This window comes from Colias croceus, chromosome 15, assembly GCF_905220415.1.
Source record: "Colias croceus chromosome 15, ilColCroc2.1".
Classification (NCBI taxonomy): Eukaryota; Metazoa; Arthropoda; class Insecta; order Lepidoptera; family Pieridae; genus Colias; species Colias croceus.
This window is the reverse complement of record NC_059551.1, coordinates 8,613,178-8,625,665: the sequence shown is the minus strand read 5'-3', so window position 1 is coordinate 8,625,665 and position 12,488 is coordinate 8,613,178.

Genomic DNA, 12,488 nt, shown 5'->3' with positions numbered 1-12,488 from the left:
GGAGGGGCAGCCAACCACATATCAAACTACTACGTTTTAGTACCGAAAAAAATGTTATTGCCAAATGAAACGTAAATTTTGCACTCACAACTTTACAAGTAATGTTTTTATTTTGACTTTGCGGTTATCTGATTATAATATTTATCGTTATGGCTATCGACGTACCGACCGTACTGGTATCAGAGTAGGTACATGGATGTTCATCATCCAGGATTGCTTAGAGCATTTTCACACTGAAAAAGATGTTTTCTTTGAATCGTAGTTGCTTCATTTATTTATTTTTAATCATTTTAAATAATATGTTTTATATTTTATAAATATATCATTTTCATTATTTAAGTAGATAAAATAAATTATGTAACGGTTTTATAAGAAAACACATTATATTTGTTAGGCGACGGTGATTTCTTCCAGGCAAAAGAAATCATCTTCAGGATGGAATCATCCTGGATCATCTTCAGAATCATCTTCTGAATCATCTTCAGAATCATCTTCAGGATGGAATCATCATCATGGATCCAGATGGGGGTCAAGTGACGCGGGCCACGTACCACAAACATGCTTAGTTTGTGGTATCGAGCGCGAAAGATAGTCATCGTGTTTTTAGTAAAGTTACTATGTAAACTAACGTAATTTAATACTTAGGTACATATTCTATAATGGTGTGCTCAAACTGTTAATCTACATTTAATTTAGATTTTTATTTGATACTAAGTAATGTAGAATTTAAACCACATTCATGTTTTCTTCAGATTTTAAGATTTTCCTAATTATCAGAGTGTTCAATTTTAATGTAGTTAAATTTTATAAGAGACAATAATTAAGAAAATTTTAAAATAAAGTGTCACGTATTTTTTTTAAACAACGAATGACGAAAAACGACCTAATCGCGGACGAAGTCGCGGGCAACTGCTAGTCTATAATATAAAAATAATTCGCAAAATGTGTTGGTAAGCGCATAACTCGAGATCGGCTGAACCGATTTCGATAATTCTTTTTTTATTATATTCCTTGAAGTACGAGGACGGTTCTTATGTAGAGAAAACGTAAACATGTACCACGGGCGAAGCCGGGGCGGACCGCTAGTATAAAATAAAAATATCTTTTGCAATTTAAATTTCATTGTGGAAAACTTCCCACTCGGACAGCCATTTTTGAATACGGCCACTAACCAACACAAAGTGATTTGTCACAACTCACAACAAGTTATTTAAGATGAAATCTGTAAAAACAAAAACAACAATTTTTCTTACGCTATTTATACAAGGAATATATACGTGAATTAGGAGGGTAGGTTCTTTGTTTTGAATTGCACAATAATACGTAAGTTGTTTTTGTAGGCTATTGATTAATAAAATGATATAATGATAAATAACTGACAACTTTTCACACGTGTACCAAGTACATATTGCACTAGGTGGAATTTAATGAAAATTGCTTCATTTTCTTATCCGATTTTGATAAAGCGGTTTTATGCTATAAGCTTATCCAATGACTCATTGCAAAAAAAATCGACAATCGAGTGCGTGTTTAAAACGCAACAGTATCTTAACTAATTATAAATATTTCGCAGCTTGCGGTAAAATTGCTACAGATAAGATAAGTGAGACATCTGGCTGTTTATCTGTTCGCCATCTTGTTTGTCTTGGCGGGATGGCAATGACAAAATAAAACTTTAATGCCGAAGATTTATGGGTAATAATGATAATATGAATTCGATGCACGGCTTAAGTATGCGTTATTTATCGTGCTTTGCGTTTATATTTATTGCAATTCTGATTGCATTTAGCGGGAGGCAGTTCTTAAGGTCTTATGGATTTTTTTAAACTTTTGAACAGATATTTAATGTGGCTAAAGTAAAAGACTATCATTCAAATTACACAATACTTCCAGATGATCAGTGGTAGTTCAGGTAGTATGTCGTGAAATATTTCTTTTGATTACAATATACAGCTGCAGTCGGTTGTTCTTAGATAGAAGGTCGCTATCTCAGCTGCAAATCAGAAATATAAGAAAACAGGTGTACGTAATGGAACACGCAATTTAATAAAATCATCAAGACATTTTGTAAATAAAGAACTTGTTTATGAGGCTTGTGAATTTTCTAAGTATCCATTTCTATGATAAGAAATAGAGATTGTCAGAATTGAAGTAAACACATAGGTTATAAGGGATTTATCGAGTCGGACAATTTATGACTCTTCTTAGGGCAGTTTTAGATGTTGATGTTTCAGTTTTAAATCTTTATTTCTCAAAAAATAAGCAAATTGATATCCAGACATATTCGCTAGATTTGTAGAATCTTCTTCAGTGTAATTTAAATTGCACATTCAAACAACGTTATGATAAAATCAATATATTATGCAGGTCGATATTGCCAACCGTGTCACGGTACAAAATATCAAGATTTATGCGTTTTCATTCCACCTGATGTATTTGGGATGCGTTCATTCTAGGTTGCTTTTACACGTGTTTCCAATCGAAGTAATATGAATAATATTTAAATTGCAGCCTCAACCTGCGTTGTGAATTTTAAATCGTCTGAACTTTGCGATGTCCAGGATGTCTATTTTGCATTTCAAAAATATATTGGGTGCATCTACGATTGCTAATTTTAGATAGACTACAGTTAGAACAGGCTAGCTGAAGACTCGCGTCAATCGAAATTTTATTTAAGTACACAATAAAACGTTTCTAAATTAAAATTTAAAATTATGTCGAAGTACGTTTAAAAATGTCTTCTATGGTAAATAATAAAGAATTATATTCTATCCCACTGGTCAAGCTAAAATTAAGACAAAATTACCATTCCGATTCTGTAACATAACTATGTATATTATGTGCTAAAGGTCAAATAAAATGATATGATCCCCTAATAACGACCTGTCATATGATTGACACAGAGATTAGTGACTTTTATGTACCAGAGGCTATTGGGCCGATTTCCACATTTGTAAAATATGTAAACAGTGTTTTTATTACTAGATTATAGTTATAATTGGATATAGATAAGTATAGACTGAATGTGTCAATTTGTCTATCAGCTGTTATTTTAAAGTATTCTGCATGAGTAAAAAATTGCATTTATAACGTCAGTAAAATAGAATATTACCTAAACTGTTATGGTGTTATGTATGCATACACATAAATAATCCATTCATTCGAAGCATTAACTGGAAGGAAATATATCATCGCACCCTTAAAAGCGTTCTTATATCCAACACGTGTGTTAGACAATGCGTGCGCTTCCACCGGAGGTTGGATTGCAAGTGACAATAATTGACATGCGGCTTGCGCGTGTCTGCCGCGTGGCGCCACCTATTGTGTTCTTTTCATTATTTTTAAAGGGGCCGTTCGGGAACATTGTCCTTTATAATGACTTTTTGTATTATACTTTTTATGTTTATATATTGATCGTGTGCTCATCACGAATTCATCATCATTGGAAAGCATATACTTTTTTATTATTTAAGTAAATTGATTTAATTTTTATATACAATCAACTATCAAGGTTTTCAAAAAAACTTTATATAACACAAATAAAAATAATCACATTCTTACGTAAAAATAGGCATGCGAAAGCTTATTAGGTACAACCAACATCATAGAGCATCAACAAAACGCCGCTTTAAAACTCTTCAAGACAACGAATTGCCTATAAAATTATACACATCGAGAAGCGATAAACGCAATTATTTACTTAACCTTCATGCAGTGATTTATAATTATAAATAAGCAGACGTTTCCACCAGATGGCCGCGTATCCTGGGCAGAGCAGATTGCCGGATAATTACAGGCTGAAGTGGCGCGCGCCCTATCGTCCTAGGTAACCTGTGTTCACACTGACCGAAACTAAAGAAAATTAAAGACGTTTTAATGGTAAAAAAAATCAGTCAACCCACGTTTTGAGCTGGTAATCACTACATAGTATAAAACAAAGTCGCTTTCTCTGTCCCTATGTCCCATTGTATGCTTAAATCTTTAAAACTACGCAATGGATTTTGATGCGGTTTTTTTAATAAATAGAGTGATTCAAGAGGAAGGTTTTAGTATATAATTTATTAGGTTTTAGACAAAGCGGGCGAAGCCGCGGGCGGTAAGCTAGTAGGTATGCTATAAAATAGCACCAAAAGTTCATTTCTCTGTAGCTCGGCTGTGATGTATTTATTGTTTATTACATAAATGATCTTAATTCTTATTGTTAGAGATGAAAATCTAAACGTGTTAAAACATAAAATATTAATCTACTTTGAAAGTTATAGAACTTTTTTACACTCCCTTTCTATTTCTTTGCACAACATTTCGAAAGGGAATTGAAAAACGGAGCACCCTCTTTAAATAAAATTAAAAAAGATTTAGTAATAGCGAATCTAGTCCACTCCCATGTCAATTAAACAAAGTATCTTACTATTAAATTAAATTTTATACAACTTTTAATAAACAATAATAAACAATTTTATTTGTATTGACTTTGACTGTAATTTACCTTGCATTCCTTCGTTCGTTGGGCACACCGCTGACCGCACACAGCACACTAAGTAGTATAAATTCATAATATTAGAAGTATAAAAACATTTCTTTTTTTGCATTTTTACAGTCATTTTTCTTATCTCGGCTAATTCACTAGTTACACTAAGTAGTAAAATCATAATGTTGCTAGTATTCAAAATATATTAATTTTTATATAGTTTTCCTTATGGACAGATCTTTATATTAACACGAACGAATTTGGAACTCGCGTGTGGCTTCCGTTCATTGCTTCTTCATGACAGCAGTCTTGAACTTCCTTTGTATTATTTTTAAATTTTACTCGAATACAAACTAACTTTGGTGTGGTAATAATATAGAGAATAAAAGTATTGGAGAATTTTGGGAAATATTTAATTCCATGATACATACTTAATAACATACACAAATAAGTATGTAATCAATAATTTAAGAATATCTACTTGCTCCTCATTCAAATATTATGTACAGGTACAGGCTGCATCTGATTGTCTTCAGGAATCACTGCATGTAAATTGTGTTATGTGTATTTTATACACAGATTTTCTAAAGATGCCTACATTATACCTAGGTACTCGACCTGATATAGGTACTTTATATTATGCTTCTTATTTTTTTTTATACATCACGATATAATACATTCATAATATGTACTTGACAAAAGAACTTATTATTTTCTAAAATGACGTAAGTATTACGTGTGGTGATAATATTTTGGTTATTTCTGTTAAATGAAGGTGTAGTACTCAAAATGTAATACACGCGGGCAGACTGAAAATCAGCGCCGTTGAAGTGTAGCACGACAGCATGACTGAGTCTATTTCAATTAAATCTATAAATTATTTATTATTTACAGACGTATATTATTTTCTCTACAAGTAATTATCAATGTTACCTTGTTTTAAGTTTGTGTTGTATAATAAATTAAGCCTGTTTTCTTTCATTTCCCATAACCTTTTTTTCAAAGTCGGGTAAAAATAGCTGACGTGCTTCAAACGCAAGGCTACTTCCGAAACAACAGTTCAGGCTTAGGACAATGCCCGTTTATTTACGTTAAAAAGCCAAGTTTAACGGGCGTTAATAAAATCCGAAGCAACGTGTGTCGGGTTGAGTTTGGAGCTAACAACAAATGCTCTCGAAATATTTCACATTTTTCTTTTAATTTTCTCGTTACGATGTTGCTTTTTGACAGTTGCTATTATGACTTTTAAGCTTCTGCTAAAGCTTAAAAGTCATATCATTTTAATGGTATTCTGTCTACTGTTATTTGGTTATACATTTTAGTCTGTTACTCTTGAAAAAAATAATACTACCTAGAATTTTTGCTGAACGTACTAAACCTAAGTTACTACTGAGTTTGTAATTAGATCGCATATCTTAAAAATTCATGCGCAAAGCTTAAAAATGTAAAGCTTATGCAATGACGTCACTCATAATGATATTTAATCAATCAATTATATGAATTTTGTATTACCCTTGCATAATCATACTTAATTAACATCACATAATTTAAATATCAACCTGTTACAAAACTTTTTTTTTGACACAGTCATGTCAAAAAAGTTGCCAGTCTCAATAATTTAGCTATCTGGGGTCCCCAGGGACGTGTTTCTCATTATGTCGTTACATGATGCTTATGGCGGGTAAACATACGTGTCGTTTCCTGTCAGGATTCCGAAGAAAAAAAAACATCGGTATTTATATTTTACAGCAGCTATTGGGATTTGGGAAGGACACACGTTTTACGTACCTACATGAAGTTGTATATTTTAAGTTGAGTGTGATCTTTATGCATTTTAAGATTTATATTATAAGTATATATAAGATTATTTATAATATTACATCACTCTACAGACTACAGCAGTCAATGATATAGCCTAACGCGGCTATCATTGAGTGCGGTAGGAGTAAAATATTTTCTATGATGATGAGGTTTTTATTAAGTTGAATTACTCTACATAACTACATTACATTATTTTTCATATATAATTTAAATAAAAAATATTTTATATATGACAGCTGATATCACTTTAAACACAAAGCAATTTTAACTCTTCAAAAAGTTACAACCAAAGGTAACTTGGTAAACAATAACCAATCACTAAAAAAAAACGATAAGATTATGATTATCATAACATTTACCCCCTTTAGATGTCTGCATATTTTCAACATATCAAAAACAATTACCACATTTGCTAAACATGTGTAACAGCTAATTACTAAACGATTATTACACATAAATATTAATAGCAATTTTACTTAGCGGCAAATCAGGGGCCAATTTGGAACCAATTAAGACACGCATCCGGCCTATTGGCTGTCAAATTGTCAGAATTCAGGGGTGTTTTTTGCGAACCCACCGGCGGTGCAAACAGATATGTTACAGTTTAGTGACTACTCAGTGCTCAGTAGTTTGGAGTTTATGATACGCAGTGCTAGGGTAGTGTGGATATGGCTTTATAGGTGCAAGAACGTGTGGACCAGCCTTTGTTAAAATGTTTTTAGCAAAAGGTGTTTTTATTATTAGGAAGCTCCATCGGATTACGATGGATAACTTTACATACTTACTCAATAAACTGAATCTTATTTTGTCAATGAAGAGGAAATCTGTCATTAATACCTATATCTGTGGATGTATATTACATATAGTAAAATCCAAATCGACTCACTTATTATTATAGGTAGTTCATGTGATATCGACGATAATAATAGTTCATATTATAACGAATTCCAAAAAGCCAAAAATTTACACGACTTAATTTTCACTTATTTTGAGCTTAAATTATATGTAAAAACTAAAAAATTCTGAATCTGTACTTCCATGACATCTGTTTTCCCATGTAATCTTCGTATCATACATATTGTAAACGGTACTTCAATAATACCTCATAATTATTGATTTCGGCTTCCAAGCCAAGGCATATCAACAAAATGATTGCATTAAGCGGAAGCGCAGGTCGTTATATGTTTCGATGACATGTGGTGCATGTGTTGCCATCGCATCGGAAGGAATTCGCCGAGAAATTGATGACGTCATTAGTCATCTTGAGTGCGTTTTTGTATTTCCCTAATCCGGGACCCCACAACGATATGTTTGCAGTTTGCTGTGGTCTCTGGTCAAGTGTCTCTGCGGTGGACATCCCATAGAGTATAAATCAAATGATGACGCCGATGTTTCGACTGTTTATTGCTTTTTGATTTGACTATGATTTTTTTACGATTTCAGTTATATCTTTTAAAGTGGTGAGTAGATACGCGTTTACAGACAAACAAGTGCGTATGATTCGATTCTATCATGGTTGCGAATAATGAAATTTTACTGAGGTAACTAATTTCACTGATAAAAAAAGTTATCAAATCCAGTTTTAGTTTGCTATTGTTGTACGCTTTTTTATTACTTACTGAGAGTATAAAAAATATTTATAAGTACCAATTTTAACAGACTTATCGAACTCAGATGCAGAAACTAGATTTCAAAGAGAACCAACCCACTTAGAAAAGCAAATATGAGGCTTATGATATTAATATGATAATTTATTCGTTTATGTTTTTGTTACTGAAGACAAACTTTATCTTCTTAATCTTATGATATTATTAAGCTGAATGGGGTATTTAAATTGGAGACCTCTTTATATTTTAATGTAAAAAATGTATCTACCGTATTAGCATTACGATGGTGTGGTGACAGTTTTTTCGTATCTAAATACAGGTATCTACTATAGCAAGTTGGGCAATTTTAGTGAAAAAAACTACTTTAATCGGCTTCAAATCACACCTTTGTTGTAAAAAATTTAAAATATCGACCTTCGTAGAGGAGGTGAACTTAAAATTAATAGACATGGCAATTTATTTTAAAAATGAATACTAATTTGTTTAGACTTTAATAATTAATGGTATTGTTTAATTCAGCATATAATGCAAATGTAATTTTTTTAGGAACCAGAGTTCTGAATGATTAATAAATCTCATAATTCATTAAAGAAATGAGTATTATATTTTCTATATCACAAATATTAAACTTTGAAGTATAAGTAAGATATTAATACTTAGGTACTTAATACTACAACGAGCCTACAATCGAGAAAAGAAAACTGCTCACTTTATCCATTAGATTACGCAACGCAAAGAGAATGGCTTCTCTCCGTCGACTCTATACATTCATAGCTCTACTTTACGCAATGGTATAGTATATCCCAGGGTGCAGGTGTGCAGACAAAAAAACGAAAGGATTCCTCGCAGGTGTGGGATCAGGTGCCGGGATTTGGGTTAGGAGTTCGAATCCCACCGTGCGTACAGGTGGAAATAATTGGTTCTATCTAATTCTCTTTATTTGAGATTCGTTAAGATTTGCTAATTTATACTCTAAGGTTAAGATGATACCTACGTAATAAAGCAGTTAGGTCATTTCTTAAAAGAGTTTAGCTTATATGTGCCTAAACTTCATGTGAGAAAGTTCCTACTTTAGGGAAGGATCAAGCTATTAATTAATTGTCTTATTAAATCCATTTACTATTACGAACGTAGTCAGGTACGGGTAGACTCGGCTGACGTTGTATAACCTGATAATATAGTATGACTTATGAGCTATGTATCCAATATCCATTTTCTTGCACCTATTTTTTATGTTCTTAAGTCAACAAAGGAATCAGTTTTTACTATAACGCGTTAGATCTAGAAAAACAAATCGGCATGACCATAATCTTCGAAAAAAAAAGATTACTCCGAGAGCGCCGGCGCGTTACCTGTCAATGTCAAAATGACGAGGTGACAGCCCGCTATTGTGTTTTGAACAATGCGTTTTTTTTAAGTGCAGTCTGGCAGGTTGAAAATTGCATTTTTACGTTTCGGGTTGCAATGGATCATTGGTAATACGTTTATTATTTTTAGTTTATCGAATAAATAAAATAAAACTTTTTTTACCATGAAGTAGGTACGTAACGTAACTTACGTTATTAAAAAGTTAAAAACCATTTAAAACGGCATTAAACGGGTTAAAATTAAAACACAACAATTAATATAGGTAATTGTACAAAGAACCAATATACGCGATTTAAACATTGACTACAATAAAAGCAGTCGATTAGCTAGTCTACGCAGTCAATAATATGAACAAATAATACGCTTGTGTTTTTACATTACAAGCATCCATTGATCCGATTTAAAAGCTCGTTAATTGCCAGTAATATCGTTTTCCTCACCCAACCGACTACGCAAAATGCACATCTGGGAGCAATGAAGGTTACCGCCACTTCCAAAAAGACCTATAACATTGTAAATAACATGTAAAATAGACCTTTTCATGTTGGATTAAAGTCGGTTTTAGCTCGGCGATTGAAAAGATTTAAAGCCGTGAACACCTGTTTCAACCACAGCATTTATCTTGGTTAATAGGAATTAATTTTGAATCATAATGCCAATAAATAGGGTTGATAATTGCAAGCATCATGTCTCTTGCATTCCTGTTGTTAGGGCTGTTCGCATAAATTATTATCGATGTTTCGCTTCGCTGTAGAGTTAGGGATACTTGCGTCTCTTTCTAAACACTTGTTTTTATTTCGGTAGAGTAGTGCGTGGAGACAAGTGCCACTGTCTGTTTGTATCTAAAAATTAATCAACATCCTTTTGTATGTATTATTTGATATCTGTACAAGTATCCAGTCCAAAAATTCCAAATGTAACATGATACATTTTATAACTTAAAAACAACGTGATAACGGAATAGTAAAACGTAACTGATTAATAAAATCAATTAACATTTTGATCACGATCTAGAGAATGAATACATTACAAATTGAGATGAAACTACCATCGGAAAATAAATATCATTACACTTCAGTTTATAGGCCTGTGACAATAATTATAGTAAAGCGCTTAGTGTAAATACATATTTGTTGCACAGTTCACTGTAATTAATCGGAAGTTACTGTGGGCAATTTGCTTTCGGAAGCAAATGTTACTTGATCGACGCCAGGTCACGGGGCTAGTTCATAATACACGAGGTGTCGGCGGCTAGCCGGCGCCACGGCGGCAAGCGCGGCGCCTTCTGTCCTGCAAGTTATGTTTATTCTTCACTGGACTTTAGACTCTACCATTACGAACATTAAAGTTATAATCAAATAATACAAAATAAATCAGCTGAGATTTCTGTTGACATTCGATTTTATGCTACCTGTCTATTGTATTAAAGGCTACAATGCAATTTAGTAGGAAAACATTAAATTCATTCTTCGATTTTGAATTCCAAACACTAAGAAAAGAAAGCGTTTTTTTAGGAAGCGTTATGTTTTAGCAATATTTCAAATTTAATCGTTGCATAATGAGCTATTAGAGGCAAAATGCAATGGCTTGAAAAGTTTCATTTAGCCTGTATTTAGGTAGAAAAAGAAATATAGAATAGAAACGTCAATTAAAACGGATAATCGCAATGACGTGTACCTATGTGTATGTAAAGAGTAATTACCTATGTATTACATTTGTATGCAATATATTTTATTAAGATTTATTATTAGCACGGCCGGGGTTGCCAGGTGGTCATCGGATCGCGTGTTATTTCATCGGTGAATTGTTTTGAACGGCTCGAGTACATACGCTCGATGCGAGCGTGCCAATTAAATCTGGCTCTGATTGACAGGACATTGGGTTCCACTCCTTATTTCTTTTTTCGATTATTGAAGAGATAAAAGTTATTATACGGAAGTTTAAATATACATACTTTTATTTATATAACAATCTTGTAAGTTGTAATACAATGTTGGTCGCAGCTTAGATAAGTAACCGATCTGGATGAAATGTACCTAAGTTGTTCTTTTGTTTAACTTTCTCTTAGTAGGTACCCAAACATATTATTTAGATCAAAATAATTATGAGAAGAAAATAAATTAGGTATTAGTAGTAAAAATAAATGAGGATTTAAAATCAGTAAGTATTTTTTTGTGGTTGTACCAAAAGATTTTTTTAGTCTTTTTAGATCACAGTTTCCTTCTCTTAAAATCTTCATTTACAAATTGTATATCCTGATATATTTCTAGTAAAGCATGATAAAAAAAACTACTTTACATTACATTTGATAATAAAAGAAACTTAACCCTTAAATGAAAAAGAATACGTCTCCAAACATTGTTTTTTTTTATTTCATATTATCACGCATAAAGTGAATACATTAAAAATTCGACACCACGCTGTTCAAGGGTCAAAACTAAAGGGACTGATCAAACATGTAAAAAATTGGATGTTAAACAGAACGCGACAATATTCACGCTATTTCCCCGCGGTCATGGCTAGGTGTCAAAAGCCTTACCTGACCGTTTTAACGCCCACACGGAACAAGTTTATACTGGGTCGAATATTGACTATCTCAGGCACATTTTGTTTATTCAGGAGTTATCCTTTCACACCTCTCCTAGCATCGAGACCGCTACTCAAAATATTGTCTAAATAGCACAATTTTCGTAACTCACACGTTCCATTTACTTTGTCAATACCAAAACCTTAGGTTGGTGATTTTAAAAACCGTCAGCCGTGTATTTTGCAACTTCGATGTGTATATTGCTTCGCTTATGAGTCGAATTTATGTTGTTACCCTGTTTGAGCCCATAAAAATTCATGACAAAACCTGTATAAAAGGCTGGAGGCGAAACTTGCTCTTTTTGCATGCCGTTCCTTGAATCTGAGGAAATGTCCGAGCAAAAAGCCGACGGAACAGGATTTCGTATCGACGTTGCCAAATCTGGACGCGTTAAGAGATGATAAAGGGGACGCCGCCTCCCGCCAGACCGCAAATCTGGCGTTGAAGGAATCACAGCGAGACCAAACAAAAACACATGTTCTGCCATATACGCAGTACACGTTGACATCGTCTACCTTTTAGGCAAGATCGTTTATGTGATTAATTTATATCTTCACTTATCAATTCTGACGTCAGAATCGCTGTGTCGTGGTGACGCCGCAGATTCAGCTCTTTCAGATAATCACAAGAGTCAGGA